This window comes from Lontra canadensis, unplaced genomic scaffold, assembly GCF_010015895.1.
Source record: "Lontra canadensis isolate GAN:19392208 unplaced genomic scaffold, GSC_riverotter_1.0 scaffold79, whole genome shotgun sequence".
Taxonomy (NCBI): domain Eukaryota; kingdom Metazoa; phylum Chordata; class Mammalia; order Carnivora; family Mustelidae; genus Lontra; species Lontra canadensis.
The window spans coordinates 1,029,085-1,047,558 of record NW_022631073.1 but is presented as its reverse complement, the minus strand read 5'-3'; positions in this window follow the sequence as shown (position 1 = coordinate 1,047,558).

Genomic DNA, 18,474 nt, shown 5'->3' with positions numbered 1-18,474 from the left:
CTGCGCCCGGGGAGGGACGAGGCGGGGCGGGCCCTCCGCGGGGAGCCGGGCTGCGGGAGCGCGCACACTCACGCTCTCGTGCACCCGCGCTGCCGGGGTCTCCGTGGCTGGGTCCCTCGGGTCCTGCCAGTGAGGCCGCCGGACCCCGAGCCGGAGCGGGAGCCCCTGGTCCGGGTACACGCCGCCGGCCCTCCCAGGAGCCGTGCGTCCGCGTTGACCAGAGTCCGCTGGCCCGGCCCGGGTCCGACAGGGGCCTCGGCGCGGGCCGCTGGATCCTCCACGGCCTTCGCGGCGTGTTTGGGGGGGGCGCGAGGTGCGGTTTGACCTCTGTGAGCCTGCCCCGCCCCTGCTCGCAAGGCCGCGGGAAACCGCGGGAGCAAAGCGCTCAGCACAGCCGCGGTCCCAGGAGACGCCTTCCGCATGGCCTGGCTCCCTGCGCCTAGACCTCGTCACTGAAGACTCTCTTGTGGAAGCCTTAAATTCTACCCCGCAGGCAGGCCCAGAGCCGGGCGTTGCTTCCTCCCGCCCCCGCCGCCGCCCGGTGAAATCCTGGAAGGGCCTCCTGCTTCCCCGCGGCGACAGCGGATCCCTGTCCCTGAGGATCTCCCACGCCGCGGACCCCCCTTCCATGCACACCCTTCCCCCACCCTGGGCTCTGCCCTGACCTCACAGCCCCTCTCCTGGCTGGAGCCCTCACCCCGGCTCACGGTATGCTCCGTCCCGGTGGGCCCCCCGACGGTTTCTTTTCATGGAAAGCTATGCTCACCCCACCTTCCAAATTCCGTGTGGCTCCTTGACTTGCTTGACCTGGGAGATGTGAGCAGAGGTGATCTTTTATTTCTGGGCCAGTGTTGGCCTGGCTAAGAGGGAGCCCGCGTCACTGGGACCACCTGCAGACCAGCCTCAGACATGCGAGGTAAGCCGTCCGGAGGGGAGCAGTTACTTTGATGGGAGCAGAACCTAGGTTAGTGCCACTGACCATCTACCCACTGCCTGGCCCGACACCTGCTCATACCCTGTCTGGACACGAAAGCCTCCCAGATTGGGCTCAGCCTCCCGCCCGGGAGCTCCAGCCAGCAGCTCTGGTCCAGGGCTCCCGTGCACAGTTGCGATTTGCCAGTCGCGGGTGCTGACAGAGCAGGTGCCCTGCAGGAATTCATCCTGCGGGAGCAAAAGCAGAAATGTGTTTGGGGGGGCAGTGAGGCGGGGGCTATGTTTGGAGCCTCTGTCACCCAGGGCTGCACATCAGAATTCCCCCAAACCCACAGCAGTCTCGCTCAGCTTGTCCAGTGTGGACTGACCACGCTTCATGTCCTCTCCTTCCCAGACCGTCTAGACGGGCAAAAACAAAATAAAAAGGTATAACCAACCCCCTTGCCCCCTAGAGGAAACAAAAGACAAGATTTTATTTTTTTTAAAGATTTTATTTATTTGAGAGAGAGAATGAGCCATAGGGAGAGGCAAAGGGGGAGAGAGAGAAGCAGATTCCCTGCTGAGCAGGACCTAGAGACCATGACCTGAGCCGAAGTCAGATGTCCAACCAACCTCACCACCCAGGCACTCTAAGACAAAACTTTAGAAAGAAAAAATATATTAATGGGTTCAGAAAGCAGTTGGAAAATTTACAGGGGCCATTGGAGAGCCTGAGGGCTTGTAGGTAACAGGGAGCACAAGGGGCAGGGCCACTGAGGGGCCGGGGGGGGCGGTGAGAGGAGCAGAGGAGCCACAGGGTGACCTCCAGCAGCAGGCAGTTGGGCATGGATAGTCCTTCTCCGGAAGTGACCACGACTCTTGTCTCACAGGCACCAGGCTCAACGCAAGATAGCGAGGGGACCAGCAGAGATGAGTGGGGACATCTGCACACTGAACTAGGAGCCCCAAATGCCCAACCAGGCACTCGCCCCAGGGTCAAGACACGGGAAGAATCCCCTCAGAGACACTGAGCGCCTCTCAGGAGACCCCTGTGCCCCAGGGTGGTGGGTCCCTCACCGGCCCCAGCAGAAATGAGCAGGAACCAGCTCTTACCAGGGGCCTGTAGCTGGCCTCGGGGCTCAGGCCACGGCTCGGTCCGGGAGACCCCCTGTGCCTGGCCATGGCGCAGGGTCCCAGGAAGGCCAAGGATCGGATATATATGCAAGCTGGAGCAGGTACACAGAGGGGACAGGAGAGAGGGGACAGGAGACAGAAAGCTTAGGCGCTGCCTCACCTGCGGGCAGACCAGATGGCTGCAGCCACAAAGGTGACCATGGAGTTCAGGGGAGGCTGGAACAGGGGCCACCTGTGAGTGGAAAGGGGGCAGTGAGGCCAACAGTGTCCCTGGGCACCACTGCTGCTAACACTGGTCAGGAACAGAAGCTAGCTTAGGGCTAGCTGTCCCGTCCCGGTGACGGGGTACCACCAAGGACTCAGTACCAGATAAACACGCCTACCACATCAAGCATGCAGGAGCGCACCCGGGATCGTGGGTGGCGAACGATAACGGGGTCACTTCATGGGGTGGCTGGGCAGGGTTCTGAGAGTTGAGCACATACCAGCAGCCCTCTGAAGGCCTGTGGCCCGGAGCCGAGGACGCTGGCCCCGAGGTGGGAACAAGCCGGCGTGCAAGCAAAGGAGGGGCCCGGGTCACTGGGGGACAGTGAGTGCCCCTGAGACAGGGAACGCAGAACAGCTGGGACTCAATTTTGTATTCGAGAATCAGTCTCTGAAGCCCAAGCACAAGTGTGCCTTGGTCTCTAATTTGTCCAAAAAAGCACTGAGTCGAGCGGTCACATAACTGGGACCTAGCACTGCCTCCAGTTCTCAGGCAGGTTTCGTCTGAGGTCACCGTTGTGACATTGACACTTGCCCGCATCTTCGGGAACAGCCCTTTGATCAAACTCCACTCAGACCGCCTGACTCGCCTGTGCGGTTTCCGGCTGGGGGGGGGGGGGTAACCGAGGGGCCCCGGGAAACGGGGGGCAGGAGCTCGACGGGATTCCAGTCCTGGCGCTTCCCCGTGTGCAGGGCCCAGAGCGAGCCTCCTCCCTGGCAGGAAGTGGAAACCAGGGGCCATCAGCCCTGGAGCTGCCGGGGGGAGGAAGGCAGGGCCTTGGGAATTCGAGTGCTGGGACCACTGGCTGCCGGTGACAGGGCTGGTTCTGGAGGTCCGGAGGCTCCGAAGACTCCGGAGAATAATGAGACGGAGGAGGAGCCGCACCGCGTCCCAGACAGGCCCCTCCACTGCAGTGCTAGGTCCAAAGTGGAGGCAGCTCAGTCAAGATTTCTTCCACTTTATAACCAGGTTCGCTTTTCCTCTGGTTTGCATAGCACGTTCCTGGTTTTCATCCCAGACCTCGCCGCCTCACCCCCTTTAACACACACACGTCCACCCACACCGTGGTCGTGGTGAAGTGTGTGTCCCCTAAGATAACAGCCCTTACTTCCTTCTGAGCTCCCCCCAGCCGACCTCAAGGAGCCATATTTCCACTGTCTGTCCACGCATTCCGGCTGGTTGCTGAGACCCTCCAGATCATGCAGGGGGACCTGCTTGGTTTAAACTCAGCTGATGGCAGATGCCGGCCACCTCTCCGTAGCACAGGTCGCCACACATCTTCACAGTAGCCCCTGGCTTAGCACTCGGTTAAATAGCTCCAAGCCTAGTTGACACCTAAAATGAACCATGACAGCTGTGTTAGAGTGCGGTGGGAGGAAGAGGGACAGTGAGAGTCAGATGGGGACATCTGGGCAGACATAGCTGAGGTGGAGAACGTTGAACCCCAAAATGTCCTGGAGCCTCCCTTACTGGCAGGAGCAACCCTTCCTTCCCTCCCCCTGTGCACAGAAGCTACTGGGTGGTTGCACCTGTGACAGGTGTGTCTCAAGCTGACACCAACTGTTTTCAAGCACCCCCCTTCACACCGCCCATTGCCCAAAGGCCCCTAAGAGTCAGACGGTCAGATGGTCAGGAGACCCCGGAGCACCGATGGACAAGTACAAAGACTGCTCCTGGGAGACAGACCCTTCTGCAGAGAGAGAGAGAAAAGCTCCCCGCTCTGCAGCCAGGAGCAGCCGTCAGAGCTGAGTCTAGAGGCGTGGGCCCAGGGAGGAGGGAGGCAGGCTCCGGAGGGCCAAACCCACTGGCCCGGCTGCACCGACCGGGTTTTGACACGCAGGTCTGAGCACCTGGAGGCAGCTTTGATCGCCACCGTGAGGGCGGCAGGACCTCTGCGGGTCCTCCGCAGTCAGCCTGTGCAAGGACAACAGCTGTGGCCCCCGGAGGGCTCCGAGAATGGAGACTCTCAGGCCCCACCCAAACCTGTGTCAGAGTAGTCACTTTAAAAATCTGCATTTTAAGTGTGAATGTCTTCACATTAAAGTTTGAGAAGCATGGCCTAAAGAAGGAGGTTAACAGCTCGGGAAGACTGGCAGGTAGTGGACTGACCTCAACTCGCCGCCCCCAACCCCACCATGAGGACTCCCGCCCACTCCCTCCCTTCCCTAATGTTGTGGCGAGATGTTCCCCAGCCCCCAGGGAGCTCCATGTGTCTGTCCTCTGGGGACTGGAAATGGCTGTGGGTGTGCTGCAGTGGACTGGAGTTCCTGGGTTTCAGCAGCAACAGTGAGAACAGGGGTGGGGTCAGCTGCTAGTTCCAGGGGCGAGACCACCATGATCACCCCAGGACAGAGATGCAATCAGGTATCTGACCCACACGGATTGACGGCAACACTCTTGGTTGACCACAGAGTCCTTAGAAATGGGCTTGACACTGCAGGTGGACATTCTTGGTCTGCTGGAGGAAAAGGATATTAGGAGAATTCACAGGGAAAGATGGACATGATGGGTAAGGACACGGGTAGTCTCATGGGTAGGTGAGAAATGGAAAAGTCTAGAACTAAAAGATACTATATCTGAGATTTAAATTGTTTTCAACAGCCATAATATTCTACTGGAAAAATTAAAAGAATCAGTAAACATGTAACATGTAGACATGTCAACAGAAATTATCAATAATGCATGTGGAAAAACTGGAATAAGATGGGTCCTTGTAAAGTGGAAAACGGCAGCCAGCTTCCCAGCCGGAGACAATGGGACAGCATTTTAACTTTGCTGAGAGGAAGAAACTCCAACATAGAATTCTGTATCAAAGGAGAATATTCTTCAAAAATAAAGGCTAAAAAAGACATTTTGAGGGAAAGAACAGAAAGAATTTGTCACCAGCAGGAGAGCACTGTAAGAAATGAAAAAGGAGGTTGTTCAAGACAAACAAAAATCCTACTACTTGGAAACTTTATCTTTAAAATTGATTGGTGCAGCCACAATGGAAAACACTACGGAGGTTCCTCAAAAAATGAAAAGTAGAGCTAGCGTATGAGCCATGCATTCTGCTTCTGGGTATTTAAAGAAAAGGAAAACACCAGTTCAAAGAGATACGTGCGCCCCCGTGTTCACTGCAGCATTATCTGCAGCAGCCAAGACGTGGAAGCCGCCCAAGTGGCCATCGACGGATGAATGGATAAAGGTGTGGGGTATATATATATACAACAGAATATTATTCAGTCATCAAAAAAGAAAAAAAACCAAGCTATTTGTGACAACATGGGTGGACCTAGAGAGCATTAAGAGAAGCAAGTCAGTAAGAGAAAGATTATGATTTCACTATTTCACTCACATGTGGAATCTAAAAAACAAACAAGTGAACAAACAAAACAGAAGCACAGAGATACAGGAAACAGACTTGGTTACCAGAAAGCAGGGGGGATTAAGGAGTACAAATTTCCAGTTATAGAACAAATAGGTCATGGGATGTAACGTACAACATAGCAAATGTAGTCGGTAATATTGTGATAACTTCGTGAGAGGACAGAGTAAGTAGACCCATCATGGGGATCATTTCATCATGTTGAAAAGTATCAGATCACTGGGATGCACACTGGGAACTAAGATACTGTCTGTCAGTTACACGTCAATAAAATGAGACAACAGATTGATTGAACCAAAAACCATCATCACTGTAGACAGAGACTGTAATGGATAGAAGTAAAATATATGACAATAGCACAAATAAGGGAAGGCAAAGTGACTATACCCCTGAAAGTTTCTTATGTATTGGAAGTTGTATAATTATAACAATTCAAGGACTACTGATAAATTAAGGATGTATGTTATAATCCAGAGCAATCACTTTTAAAAGTAGTATAGCTAAAGAGAGAGAGAGAGAGAATTGGATACTAAAAATACTCAATCCGAAAGAATAACAGAGGAGATAAAAAGGAACTGATAACAAAGGTGGTGTACTAACACCTAACCATTCCAACAATTACAATAAATGTAAATGGACTAATAACTTCAATTAACAAGTGGAGAGTGTCAGACTCAACACCAAAGCAAGACCCAAATTTATAGTTTTTAAAAGATGCATCTTTGGGTGCCTGGGGGGCTCAGTCAGCTTTCAGCTCAGGTCATGATCTCAGGGTCCTGGGATGGAACCCCACATAGGGCTTCCTGCTCAGTGGGGAGTCTGTTTCGCCCTCTGCCCCTCCTCCTGCTCATGCGCATGCTCTCTTTCAAATAAATAAAATATTTTTAAAAGATGTATCTTAAATATAAAAATGGTATCAAATGTACCGAAGAAGAGATTAAAAAGATGGAAAAAATACAGTGTAAGAATACAATCATAAGAAAGGTGATGCAGGGGCGCCTGGGGGCTCAGTGGGTTAAAGTCTCTGCCTTTGGCTCAGGTCATGATCCCACGGTCCTGGGATCAAGCCCCCCATCGGGCTCTCTGCTCATCAGGGATCCTGCTTCCTCCTCTCTCTCTGCCTGCCTCTCTGCCTACTTGTGATCTTTGTCTGTCAAATAAATAAATAAAAATCTTAAAAAAAAAAAAAGGAAATGCAACTTTATTCATATTTGGCAAAGTAGATCTCAAGACAAAAATATTACCAGAAATACAGAGAAACATTTCATAACAATAAAAGGACCAATTCTTAAGAAGACATCACAATCCTGTGTATGCATCTAATAAGAAAATGTCAAAGTTCATAAAGCAAAATTAAGCCAAACTAGGTGCCGTGCCTCTTTTTGGTTATGGGGGGGGGGGGCAGGTGGAGCAATGCACCTTCACCTTAGATGGGATATCTTGGCATGCCCCATACCACTGCCCCTAGAAATTCCCCAGAAGGCCCTTGGATTTTGGTCAGATTTACTTCCCACCCTCTGACATGTGACTGTCAACAAGTGTGAGTATTTGTGCTTCCTGTTCCTGGGTCCAAGCAGCATCACCTCAGCAGTGTAATAGGGCAGTGTGGGATTGTGTGGAAGGGAAAGGTGCTCAAGATCTCAGCAAACAGAGTTATGACAACTGGCTGGAGAGAGGCGTCCAGTTGAGGTTCTGGGTCTCCTAGGATTGATGTCCATTCAGAGCCGGTGTCCAAGAGTCCCAAAACGTCTGATGACTTCCTTCCCCCCGGCACTTAGTTCCCCTGGTCAAAGGCCACCAGTTCTTTGGGGGAAATCTGGGAGACAGAGTAACATACACATCCTTGAGTGTCCTGGAGTGTCCTGGAGCCCTTCCTCAAGGGGCCTCTCCACTCAAGGGGCTCTGGGCATCTACACTGGCTCTACTCTGCCAACTGTTGCACACCCATGGCTCTTATTCTTGTGACTCAGGCTAGACCTATGTTCACTTGGCCTGGAGCTTCTCCACTAGCACAGATCAAGGAAGAACTTGGTTGACGTCCATCTGTTCCACTGAGGACCCCACTAGCCAGCCAGTGCCATAGGGCTGCTCAGGTCAGACAACTCTGAGGGCTGCTTTGCCTCTGTCCTCCATCCTGGTCAGCACTGCCACCTTGCTTGTGGGGGCTGCGTGCACTGCTGTTATTGCCCACAGGGGAAGGGCTAAGCGCAATTTGGGGTGCACGTGAGATAGCCATGTTAGGTGCAATTATGACCTCGTTATGTCTTTGTTTGCAGGTTAAGTAGAGTTTAAGGAGATGTGTATGGTGTCAAGTTGACGGGGCGTAGACTCGTGTGATGGCCTGTTCTATGTGTCCACCTGACTGGGCTATGGGAAGCCCAGACAGCTGGCAAAACATTATTTCTTGGTGTGTCTGTGCAGGCATCTCTGGAAGAGATTAATATTTGAATTGGTAGACGGAATAAAGCAGACTATCTTCCCCAAAGTGGGCGGGCATCATCTGATCTGTTGGGAACCTGAATTCTCTCTCTTCTGGAGCTAGGCTGTCCACATTTTCCCGTTCTCAGACATTGGACAGAGGTCACACCAGCTACCCCCGTTGCTCCCAGAGCCCCAGAACCCCTTCCTGCTTATCAGGCCTTTAGCCTTCAGACTGGGAGTTAGCCCTCAGCTCCCCTGGTTCTCCAGCTTGCAGACGACAGACCCTGGCCCTACTCAGTTTCCACAGGCACAGGGCCTAATTTCTATAATAAATCCACATATGTATATCTCTAAGGATCCTATTCTGTTTCTCCGGAAAACCCTGACTCATACGACAGCCCAAGAAAAAAACAGACAAGCCCCAGTCATGGAAGGACCTCAAATCCCCCTTCCTCAGTAACTGACAGGATAAGCACACACGTGCAAAATTACTAAGGAGGCAGAAGTTTGGGGAAAACCGTTACCCACCTTGCCCTAACCGGCATCCAGAGAACATTATAAGATCCTCCGCAGAGAACACATCACTCTCGAGTGTGCAATGGGTGTTCGTGGAGACAAGCCACAGCCCAGGACGGAGAAGTTGTTTCAGTAAATTTCAAAGTTTTGAAATCATAGAGAATATGTTGTCTGAACATGACAAATTAAATAGAGCGTCAGTGGTAACAGATGTCCTAAAGTCTATGCACATTTGGAAATTAAGCAACAAACTGGAAAAAATCCACAGATCAAACGATAACTCATGAAGGAGATTAGAACATATTTAAAGCTGAATGACTATGAAAACCAACCTAACAAAATTTGGGGGATACAGCCATTTTTAAATGCTTATAAGAAAAAAAACAGGCAAGTTTAAAATCAATGATCTAAGTCCTATCTTGAGGGGCTAAAAAGGGAAGAGTAAGTTAAATCCAGTGTGAGTAGAAGGGAGGAAAAGACATGAGAGCAGAAATCTATGAAACAACACGGTAAGTGAGAGGAAAAAGTCAACAAAGCAAATCACTGTTCCTTTGAAAACAATCAATAAAATTTATAAAACCCTAGCATTATTGAATAAGAAAAAAAAGAGCAAAAAAATTGCTGTATCAGAAATGGTAAAGGGACTATCACTACAGAGCCTAATGAGATTAAAAGGATAATCAGCATGGGACACCTGGGTGGCTCCGTCAGTGAAGCATCTGCCTTCGGCTCGGGTCATGATCCCAGGGTCCTGGGATGGAGTCCCATGTCGGGGGGGGGGGGGGCGGTCCCTGCTCAGTGGGGAGTCTGGTCTCCCTCTCCCTCTGCCCCTCCCCCTACTCATGCTCTCTTGCTTTCTCTCAAATAAATAAAATCTTTTTAAAAACCAAAATAATAATAAAAAAAAAGATCAGGGAAGTATTGCAGAAATTTTGTGCCATAAATTCACAACTCAAGTAAAATGGAGAAGTCCTTTAAAAAATGCAATTTGTCAAGACTGATAGCGCAGAGAAGACGAGTGCACAGGAATGGGTGTGTAACCACACATTCCCACAAAGAGACCCGCATTGCTGGGACGGCCACGACAACAACGAGGTCGGACCCTCCGCGAACCCTGGCTCCGAACGGGTCAGAGGCCGCAGCGTCAGCCGACCCCACGGAAGTTCTGCGGGGAAACCCAGGGAAGCCGCGGCAAAGAGCGATCAGATGCGACACTGAAGGCTCCAGCCATGAAAAAACCCGCCAATCTGTGTTCAGGAAACCTAAGAAGTCACCGTTAATAAAAGCAAGGGACGCGCACCGCCTGGGAAGCAGCCCCGCTGCGTGTCCGTGCGCTCGGAACCGCACAACCCGGTGACACGGCGGACAAAGGCGCAGGCTGCCGTGTGGCCGAGTCGCAGCAACGGTGGGCGCATGCGAGCAGGGCCTCTGCGCGGCCACGCGCCCCACAGGCACCCCTGCAGCGGGCGCGTCCCTCCAGCTTCTTAGACCTGCTTTCTGGGGCTCGCGACGGAGTGACCGCAGGAGGCGCAGTGACGGCAGATGTTTATTTCCTTGGCACGAGGGAGGCGTCACCGAAAACAGGTCGAAAAACCCCAAGAGCTGTCGGGCCAGGGCTTACGCACCTTTTTCACTGAGGCCAGAAACCACAGAGCCAAGAGCCCACAGGGAAGCAGAGCGCGCCCTCGGGGAGGGACTCGGCGCCCGGACTCGGCGCCCTGACTCGGGGTTCGCACCCTGTCGCAGCAGTGCTCCCCAAAGACAGCGCTCACGCCAGGGCCGCCCGCTCCGCAGGGCTCTTACCTCCTTCAGATTCCTTGTGCTTTCAAGGGTGCGGCTGAACACTGGCATCGGCGCTGTGCTGGCACAAGCCACAGTGGCACGGCCGCCTTGGAGCTGCCACTCCGTGACGGGTCAGGCACAGACGACCCAGCAAGCCGCTCCTGCTCCGGGACACGCAACCTGCAGCGGCTCCAGCGCGTGCCCGTCCTGTAACAGTGTTGTCCCCAATGTCCCCACATGTGCACAGGGCACACAGTGCCGAGCGGAGAAGCAGGCTGTCCCCGCGACAGGAGACCGCTCAGCAGCGGGAAGGGTCACACACTGACGTGCGATCCCGCAGCAGGGACGGCTGGGAGGCCGGAGGGATGACTGCGCGGTGTGTGGCTCTGATTCTGCGGACTGTCCAGAGACAGGTTATGCGGCCGGAGGCCCAGCAGGGCTTTCCGAAGGCTGCACAGATGTATTCTGAAACCAGATTGTGGTGCAGGCCCCGCAACCCCACACACCTTCCAGAAATCACCGAGTTGTCTGTGCAGTGGGCTGTGGTCGGGGTCCTTCTGTTTGTGATCTTGCCGTTTTCATGAACGTATAATAACACGTGCCCAAACGGGCCCACGGCACCTCAGCAGGTGTGTTTTAATAGACTGCAGACAAGGGGGTGGGGGACGTGGCTCCTTGGGCAGGACAGAGGTCCACACTGGACAGAGCTGGCCCCCAGACAGAGCTGGCCTAGGGCTATCTTGGACATTGTCCCTGAGGGCTACATAGAGGGATGAAATGACCCTGGACCAGCTGGCTAGTCCTGTGATAATTCTGCATCAGAACCCCCCAAACTTCGCTTCGCCACAGGAATGTGCCTCTGACCTGGCGTCTCTGGCCGTGGTTCGGCAGCTCTCACCGGGCTTGGCTCCGGGCCACGGATTCAGGCAGGTCTGTCCTGTAGGCCTCTGCTCTTCTGGGACCAGCAGGCCCCTCGTGTGTTCCCCACATGAACATGAGGGAGCAAGAGGCCAACTCTGCAAGGGCCTTTGGGATTCTTCCCGCACCCTGTCTGCTTGCATAGTGGGGGAGGTCGGGAACAGTGGCGCTCCCCGACAAGGAACAGCAGAGGCACAGTGTCAGGCCAGAAGGCCTGGGGGTGCTGGCCAGCTGGAAACGTGGGGCACAAGAGGAGGGCCCGATCGTCACAGGCAGCTGCGGCCCCAAAGGGCAGGTTGGCAGCAGCTGACCACCACGGCACATGACAGCCCTGGTCCACGGCCGTCTCAGCAGCCACACACTCTCAAGCTTGTGTCACAGCTGCTGAGGGTTGGATGGGCTGCCCGAGTCCGAACCACAACATGACACGCTCCAACCGCACACCACACAGGCTCCCCGTAGCCGTGGTGCGTGGCCAGTGGCCAATGGCCATGGGCCGTCTCACTTGCTGTTGAACTCCTGCATTCTCGTTCTCCGTGACTGGGTGAATTTCTTGTCCTTTCTTTTTTTCTTTTCCGTACTTGAAAAATCCCCTGTGTTGTCAGGACCTCAGTACCTTGGTGGCTGACCATCGAGAGACAGCCCAGCTCCCTCACTGGGAGCTTTGCGGCCCTGGCAAGTCCTTACCCTCCCTGACCTCGAGGTTCCTCACCTGTAACAAGCAGGGCGTGCAGCAGGGCAGCAGCCCCATGTGGCAGAAATGGCAGAAATGGCTTCAAACTGCCTCGTTATGAGACCAGTGGGCTCCCTATTTGTCTGACATTTTCTGTTTCTGCTTTTTAAAAATCCCCTTTAAAAACTCCCCTCGCCCTAAATTAGATCTGTCTCGTTTACTCTGAACTACTCGGCCCCTGCTAGTAACAGGAGAGCTCAGAGGTAGCTTCCGGCCGTGGCCTCACTCCCCCTCTGCCCGGGAGCATCCCGAGCCCCAGGCCCAGCTCACGGTGCATCCCGGACGCGTGTAGTGAGGCAGGCAAGTGCAGGTCTCCTGGAGGGCCGACCCCATGTCCTCCAGGGAATTCCCGCAAACCCGCCCCACGCAACGTCACACGGCCTTGTCTGGGGGTGGGGAGGCCCCCCGTCCCGTCACTCCATCGGGGGGTGCCCCCGCAGGCACACACTGTCCCAACTCACGCGTCCACAGCCTGTTTCTGGGGCGAACGCAGGATTCCGAGATCTTTGTAGTCGCCAGTCTCACCTTTTCCAGGATTCCGTCACTCCGGGGCACGTGGGTGAGCGGCCGTCACGGGGCTGTGCTTCCCTCTGAGCCTACAGCTCGTGGCTTCTGCCAGCTGGACTCGAGTGCGCCAGGCCAGTGTCTGTCCCCACCCAGACGCTGTGACAAATGCCATCCTCGTGGCCACTGTCCCCTTGGAGGTACCCACCGGCACTAAGTAAAACTCAACCTCAGGACCTGCCCCAGGGGCTCGCTGAGGAAGACGCCCACACAGGGAGGACAGACCTGGGGGGCAACCCCCACCCACCTTCTGATGCAGTTCTATACAAAAGCTCCCAAGATCTTCAGGGAAAAGCGCCACTTCTCGGCACCGTCCTCAATCCTCTCTTCAAAACAGGTGACACAATAAAGGAGAGTTTCGACCTTTTGTGGCCCTGGTCCCGGGCTCCGAGGGAAGCTACAGGCTGACATTTACCGAGGTCAGAATGACTCGCCAACCTCAAAGCACGGCTCTATTTCTGCCCCAGGACACGGTGTCCATCCGCTTTGTTGAAAACATACCCCAAAAGGAATATTCCAAACATACAGATAAGCCAGAAATCCTCCCTGGTTTCCATAAGGTTGAAGTCACACAGCCTCGCACACGCTACCAACAGGAGAAGTCCGTAACCTCTGGAACGTCCTCCATCGTGATGCTCTCTAAGTCTTCCTGTAAAAGCACACGCACCCCTGCCCCAAAGGCCCCTTCCCCGAGCCCGCCCTCCGTGTGAAGACGTGCATCCGGGCAGCTGTCCTCACTGGGCTCTGATAAAACTCTCTCTTCACAGGTTTGAGACGTGTTGCTTGATTGGGTCGAGGCGGCCTTGTTACCGCCGTGGTTCCCGCATCTGGTTTCGAAGCTACAGAGTTGACGCAAGCTTTGGGCCGAAATCAGGCTTCTCCATGTGTCCGAACACGTCGTCTGGTTGGTCTAGGAACAGCTGTGTACCCTGGCTGGGGGGCACCCCGCACGAGCCGGCACAGGAGCCTCAGCTCATACGCACTGGGGTGTCTGCCATCGTCAGCTCCCCAGGAGAGGGGGCGCTGCTGCACTCCCCAGGTCGGGGTTGTGGGTCAGCCTCTGTGGGGGCTGCCGGCATTGCCGGGAAGGTGCCAGGCCCTGCAGCGGAGACGCTGGGTCAGCGTGCGTGCTTAGCTCGGCTCTGGCCCAGGCCCCAGCACCTGCTGGGGATGGAGGCAAGGGTCGCGGTGACATTGCCCAGCCTCCTGCCAGCAGGAGCAGAACACCTCCGTGCTCCACGGATGTCAGACCCGGCCCCGGCCAGCTGCGCCTTCTGCCAGCTGGACTCCAGTGGGCCAGGCCAGTGTCTGTCCCCACCCAGACGCTGTGACAAATGCCATCCTCGTGGCCACTGTCCCCTTGGAGGTACCCACCGGCACTAAGTAAAACTCAACCTCAGGACCTGCCCCAGGGGCTCGTTACTGGTGGAGCCTCCCTCAGAGGGGGAGCGTGTGGCTTCTAGGGCCCCAGAAAGTCCCTTGTGGAGAAATCACAGCGAGACTCTGTGGGAGGGGGTCCCACCTTTTCATGCCCCCCTTAGATGCACCCGGAAGGAGGGTGGTGGTCCTCAGCTGGGTAGGAGTCCTGGTCCTCCACTTCTCCGCGGGCCGCCTCCAGCCCTCAGGCACCACCCTGTGCCTTGGTTTCTCCAGGTAAGATCGGGGTGACGCCCTCCAGCATCATCAAGACAAGCACCTTGCTGGGGTCTTACTACAAGCCCTCAGACCTTGCGGCCACCCTACAAAACACCTTCCACGACCACCCTGCTTTACAGGTGGGTGACAGGGGCTCAGGAGTGACAACTTGAAAGGACCTGCCGGGCCCAGGCATGAGCGGGGATGGGGCAGGCCTCCCACGCCCCCCAGCAGCTGGACAAGTGCTTGCCGTTCTTCCTTGCTGTGCAACAACGTGACGTGCGGAAATCCCAGCGCTCCGGAGAGCGACCGTGAGGTCCCCATGAGCTGGCCCCCGCCCACCACCCATGGACGTTCCAGCACCTGCCCCCACCAGCTTCCTGAAGCTGTGGCAACAGACACCACAGAGTGTGGCTGCCCTCCCAGCCATCAGAGTATGGACGGCCATCCTGTCCCTGTGTCCACACAGCGCCGTCCCTCTGTGACTGTGTCCTCACCCCCCTTTCTCATGGCGACACCTGTCAGAATGGATCAGGGCCCACCCTGTGACCTCATGAGACCCTTGTCACCTCTTCAAAGATCCATCTCCAAATACTGTCATCTTCTGAGGCACTGGGGAGAGGGCGACCACGTATGAATTTCGGGGCACCACGACTCTGCCCGTGACACCTCCCAGCGTGCACCCCCGTGTCCTGCCCATCCCAGGCCTGGACTGTGGGCCAGCCCACCTCTTGATCTCCCCTTCTCAGAACCTCCCCATTCCCACCCGTACCTCACCGTCCAGGGCTGCTGGGAGAGAGACGCTCCTGCGGTGTGCAGTCTCCCACCATTTGCTTTCTTCTGTCAAAAGCTACTGAGCGGATTTATCCCCAGCGTTGTCGCCGGAAGTGACTGTTCACGCTTTCCACGGCTTTCCCTTGACCCGGGCTCGGGGTCCTTCCCAGGCTTTGCTGAAAGCAAAGGGGCAGGGAGAAGGGGGGTGTCATGAGCAACGGTGCCCAGGTGTCCCGATGCCTCTGTGTTTGCTTCCCTGAAGCCTCTGGGGGAGCCGTGGGGTCACCACCGGTGGACTCAGCCCCCCGGGGTGCAAATGCTTTCCCAGATGCTCCCAACGGACGGACGGACACACAGCCCACAGCAGGGAGACCTTTCCAGCGCGGGCGCTCCAGACTTCCTTCCCGCCCACTGAACGCGACCTCGTTCAGGATAACGTTGTTACCCGGCTAGCGGGTCGCCGCGAGCAGAGGCGTTTGCTTTCCCTCTACTGTGAGCTCTTGGTGCCTCTCTTTTGCCTATTAATCCCAATAAACCTATTGTTTTATCTTTTCAAATTGAATTATAGCAGTTCTTTGCGTATTCTGCATATGAATCTACTGAAAATGAGAATTACCAGTATCTTCTCTTGCTTTTGGTTCAGCTTTTAATTTTCCTCAATGATGTCTTTTTTGATAAGCAAAAGTACTTCTAACGTAGTACATTTACCAACATTTGCTTTTGTGGTTAGTGCTTCTATATTTCATTTAAGAAATCCTTTCTTTGCCTAAGAAAAAATAAAATTCACCTATATTTTCCTCTAAGAATGCCCGCAGGACAAACTCATCTATCCACAGGCAGCACGCGTCCAGAAACCGGAGCAGGGGCCCCGGCGAAGCTCAGCAGACTTTCACAGAGCGTGCACACCTGGGTAACCACCCGTCAGCCCAGGAGACAGAACGTTCCAGCATCCACGGATCCTGACACCCCAGCAGGGGAGGGAGTGACCGGGGAAGCCCCAGCTTACGATCTGGAGCTGCCCGTGGTGGCCAGCTCTGGCCTTTCTTTAGTCTCCCAGGGAGAGGTGGGAGGTCTCTCCTCTCCCCTCAAACACACATGCCTCGCAGCCCTGCTCTCCTTGGCCTGGGGACTGGCCAGCTAGTGCGTCCCTCTCCTGAACACACTCCATCAGTTACTAGCTTTTAAAGAGCCTTCTCTGAACCCCACAGGCCCCTGGTGTGGTTCTGTGTCTCTGGAACTGAAAGCCTCCCCAGCCCAGCAACCAGGACAAGACAGGACCCTCTTGTCACGCCCAAGGGTTGCCCTAAGCAAGGCTGACCACCCCCTCACCCTATGTGCCCTCTTTCCTCCCCAACCTTTTGTCCTTCCTGAAGTAAATCACGATTTCTTCAGATGCTTGGTTTTCTTTGAGCGTCATGGGAATTTTCTAGCCCCTCGAGACATTCCCGAGGTGTCATTTCAACCACCGGGGCCACCAGAAGCATCTCTCGGCCCCAACTGGTCATGGCAGAGACGTCCTTCTCCACGCTTTCTCCTGCTGGGCCAGGCCGCCTTTGTTGCCATCTCGGACACTCCCCGGGTGTCTCCGATTGTCTTGGCGACTCCCCCCAGTTTGATGGACGGCGCTGTGTCTATACCGCTGGCCCGTATTCTGGGCACACAGCAGGGATCCCGTGGTCTGCTTTCACTGCCGTCCCGAGGGGCTGCCTGCCACGGGAAAAACAAAGACTCCGGATCCTTTAAAGCTGAGCTGGTGTGGCCTGCTTTTACTCTCTTGGGTCTTGTAGGCTTTTCTCTTTGAAAGCAGTGCTTTCAAACACCACAACGTGAGCCGTGCCATGGGTCCCTTTTCGTTCTTGGCACTAGATCCCCAAGGAGCCTTCTGCTCCAGAAACATGTCTTTCAACTCCTGGAAACATTTAAAAATTACTGCATAGCTTATCCCTTCCCTTCTGATTTCTCTCTTCTCTTTCCAGTTTGAATTGTGAAACCCTTACACTGACCCTGTAGTTTTCATACATGTTCTTTCTGATTTTCCATCTTTTTGGTCTGCCCTGGTTTCTGGGAGATTACCTGAAATGCATCATCTAATCCAGAGTTCCTCTAGCTCACCACGGTTGACCCTCTGGTGCCAGACAATCCTCTGTTTAGAACAGCCATCCTGGGCATCAAAAGGGTTTTGGCAGGGTCCCTAGCCTCCACTTGCTAGAGGTAGGGGCTCCTCCTTCCTCGTCTGCCCACCGCAAGCTCTGATGACCAAAAACGTCTCCTGTTGCTGCTGAGTGTCCCCTGAAAGGGCAGGTCAGAGGCCACTGCTGCATACTTTAGGTCTAAGGGCAGCCTGTCTCTGCCATGCCCTCGGGACGGGGTCCTGGCTGGTGGGGGGCAGCCTCAGAGGCCCCCCTGGACCTTCTCGCTCTGACCATCCTTAACTGACAGGCCAAGAAGCTAAGGGGGTTGTTCCAAAATGCACCTGGGACTTGTTTTGATAAGGCACGGAAAGATGTGCCGGCATGGGAATGGCCGTCGTGAGGGACAGTATCTGTGGCAGCAGGGCTCCGGAGAAGCGGGGGCAGGGCACACCCCTCAGGCCATGCAGGGAGCACCAGGTTGGTCAGGAGGCAGAGGGAAACGTGGACAAGCATGTTGTGGTTTCCAGGGAAGGAACAGGGGAGCCGCTGAACGGGCTTAGGACAGACGGGATGGAACAATTTTGCTGGCTCTGGGCTAGAGTGGTGGTGGCCCCTGGTTGTCCAGGGCCCAGTCACTGCCTGCTGGGGGGTCCATGCCAGATGGAAAAGGGGCTCAGAGGAGGGCTCCAGATTGCTTAGTGCCATTTGGAAAGCAGCTCCCAGGCTAGTGTTCTGCCGTCTCCGAGAACTGGCTCTTGCCACCCAGTCAGCGAGACCCCAGAGGTCCCAGCGTGAAGATACGAAGACAGTGTCGTTAGTACGGGGGTGAGTCTGACTGCCCCATGTCCACTCCAGTGACCTCCTCAGGAGCTGGGAGAGCAGCCCCGGCTCAGGGGTCAGGGCACCCCATATGCCCACCACAAGCCACGCCTGGACCAGGACATACTTACTGCCCGATGTCCACATACTTCGCTCAGTCGGGTGGACATGGTGACACCTCAGACCTTCAGGTCGGACTATCGGTCCTGCCTATGTCCAGCGGTCCTCGCAACAGCCCAGTGCACAGGGTCACAGCGCCCTAGGGAAGCACTGGGGGCCACCGTCAGTGTGGGGAGGGGCAGCCCTCTTCCTCGGAGCCTGGTTTCTCCATGAACCCACACGCTGTACGTCTAAACCAGGCTCGGGTCTGCGGACGGGCCGGTATCCTGGCTACTGGCTTTTTCTGTCCCACGCTTCTCCTGATTGTGCATGTCGTGTGCCCAGCCCAGGGCTTCACCCTCAGCACTGCCAACACTCATGACCACAGGCTGTGGGCCGCCAT